The sequence below is a fragment of the Zosterops lateralis genome (genome assembly GCF_965231275.1).
Source record: "Zosterops lateralis genome assembly, chromosome: 23".
Classification (NCBI taxonomy): Eukaryota; Metazoa; Chordata; class Aves; order Passeriformes; family Zosteropidae; genus Zosterops; species Zosterops lateralis.
Genome location: NC_139783.1, coordinates 6,835,963 through 6,838,804, shown reverse-complemented (window position 1 = coordinate 6,838,804; position 2,842 = coordinate 6,835,963). Strand labels below are relative to the sequence as shown.

The 2,842-nt window shown below is 53.0% G+C and overlaps 1 pseudogene across 1 annotated transcript; it reads right to left on the bottom strand.

Moving 5' to 3' along the window:
- Positions 1–248: 248 nt before the first annotated feature.
- On the bottom strand, positions 249–1,640 carry LOC310918414 (olfactory receptor 14J1-like; annotated as a pseudogene). The gene has a single exon. The product of its transcript is annotated as an olfactory receptor 14J1-like (transcript).
- Between the last annotated feature and the right edge of the window lie 1,202 nt (positions 1,641–2,842).

Sequence of the window (2,842 nt, the reverse complement as noted above, 5' to 3'; positions counted from 1 at the left end):
GTGCTGCTGGGCTGGGCCGGGCTCCTGGCACAGAGGCAGCTCCTGGCAAGGGCAGCGCTGCAGAGAGACAGCTCTGCCCAGGAGCAGCTCCTGTGCATAGCCCAGCAGGGCTGGGGCACTGCCAGGGCATCTCAGGGACACGAGCAGGGCACAGGCAGAGCTCACAGGGGCTCAGCACTGGCAGGGGCTGTGTGCTGTCCCAGCGGGGGCTGTGTCACAGCAACACCTCTGTGGCTGTGTCACAGAGCCCCAGAGCAGCTGTAATGTCACAAAGGGGCTGTGTGACAGCACAGAGTGGGTTGTGTGAGGTCACAGATTGGGCTATGACATCACAGAGTTTGTTGTGTGAGGTCATCGAGCAGCTACAGCATCAAAGAGGGGAGTGTGTGACATTGCAGAGCAAGATGTGACCTCATGCTGTGGCTTTATGACATCATAGAGAGGGCTGTGAGGTCCTAGAGTGTGCTGTGACATTTCAGGGTGGCTGCATAACATCACTGAGTGAGCTGTGTGACATCACTGAATGGGGTGTGACATCACAGAGCTAGCTGTGACTTCATAGAAGGTGAGTCTGTGACATCAGAAAGTGGGATGTGACATCACAAAGTAGTAACTCTAGAAAAAAAAAAAGGAAAGGTTCCAATGAAAAAAATGACAAATAGGTAAAAAAGTCTGAGATTGCAACGAGTTACATTCTAAAGATGCTGGAGCAGGAAAGAGGGAGTTTATTGCTTCTGTAAAGATCCAGGCATAATTTTCCTCAGGGCATCCTTGATCCCCTGGTTCCTCAGGCTGTAGATGAGGGGGTTCAGGGCTGGAGGCACCACCGAGTACAGAACTGACAGGGCCAGATCCAGGGATGGGGAGGAAATGGAGGGGGGCTTCAGGTGAGCCAACAGTGCAGTGGTGACGAAAAGGGAGACCACGGTCAGGTGAGGGAGGCAGGTGGAAAAGGCTTTGTGCCGTCCCTGCTCAGAGGGGATCCTCAGCACAGCCCTGAAGATCTGCACATAGGAGAAAACAATGAACGCAAAACACTCAAATGATAAACAGGAACTAAGATCAATGACCCCAGCTCCCTGAGATAGGATTTGGAGCAGGAGAGCTTGAGGATGTGTGGAATTTCACAGAAGAATCCCACAGCACAGGGGCAGGGAAAATGTATTGGCTGTGTGCAGCAGTGAATAGAGAAAGGCACTGGCCCAGGCAGCTGCTGCCATGTGGGCACAAGCTCTGCTGCCCAGGAGGGTCTCGTAGTGCAGGGGTTTGCAGATGGACACGTAGCGGTCGTAGCACATGATGGTCAGCAGGAAATACTCTGCTGACATGAAGAACATAAAGAAAAAAAGCTGAGCAGCACATCCTGTGTAGATGTCCCTGGTGTCCCAGAGGGAATTGTGCATGGCTTTGGGGACAGTGGTGCAGATGGAGCCCAGGTCACTGAGGGCCAGGTGGAGCAGGAAGAAGAACATGGGGCTGTGCAGGTGGTGGCTGCAGGCTGCGGCGCCGATGACGAGGCCGTTGGCCAGGAGGGCAGCCAGGGAGATGGCCAGGAAGAGGCAGAAGTGCAGGAGCTGCAGCTGCCTCGTGTCTGCCAATGCCAGCAGGAGGAAGTGGCTGATGGAGCTGCTGTTGGACATTTGCTCTGTGTGGCCCTGGGGACTTGTTCATGGGTAAAGGACAGTGACAAGTTAGGACAGGCTGCTTTGAGCCCAGCCTAGGCCATTTCCTGTAGACTGTCCTGCTGGTGTTGGTGTTTTTGGTGCTGACCCTGACTGCTGACAAAACAGCAACACATTCACTTCAGAGCTGACCAGGGTTAATGCACAAGATGGTGGATGGGGCTGTGGCAGCCACACACAAGATGGCGGATGGGGCTGAGGCAGACACACACACGATGGCGGATGGGGCTGAGGCGGGGCCTCCCAGCACGGTCTGCGGCCCCTGCCAGCCCAGCTCCAGCCCCGGAGCCGCGCGGGGCAGGGAGAGTCCTTCCCTTCAGCCCTTTGTTGAACAGGACATTAACAGACACCCGGGAAATGGGCACAGTGTGGCACATTTGCTCTGTGCACACAAACATAGACCAGCCAGTTTGGAATGTCAGCTGGCACTATTTTGATGTCAAGGCAATTCAAGTTGGTGAAAATAGGAAAAAACTCCAGGGAATGAACATTTTAAAATAAAGGCTTTTATATTTTCTCCAAAAGAGGGCCAAAAGCATTTCCTGTGCAGATGGACTTTGTTTAGCATCAAGAAGCATCACAAGTGGTTTGGTCCAGGCAGGAGTCACAGTGACTGTGAGGGGATGAAAACGGAGATGGATCTGCTTGAGGCGGATGGTGCAGTGGCTGCTCACCCGCAATGTGTATCCCTCAGGGGACCTATTTCTTTAGAACACCATGAAGAGTACAGAGAACTGAAATACAAACCAAAACTGCAGCAGGAAGCCCAGTGCACTTTAGGTTGTTCTCCATGAGACTCTTCAAGCTGAGCACGGCCATTCTGTTCAGCAGACGCACAGGCAGGGGCTCCTTGGAGCGCTGCTCTGGCACCCGTTCTTTGGAGTAGGGGATTGCAGGGGAAAACAAGAGAAGCCCATCCACTACTGAAGAGAAGCAGTCACTGACAGGAACTAGTGGGTTAAGAAATGTGAGGGGGAAAAGGCAGAAATTGTGAGGTGAAAGTGTGAGAAATGGGAGTGGAAAAAGGAGAGAAGTGTGAGGGAAGTGAAGGGTAGGAAACCTGTGTGGGAAAGGGTGAGAGAACTGAGGGCAAAATGGTGAGAAATGTGAGTGAAAATAGGAGAGGAAGGTGAGAGGAGGAAAAGGCAGGAAATATGTTG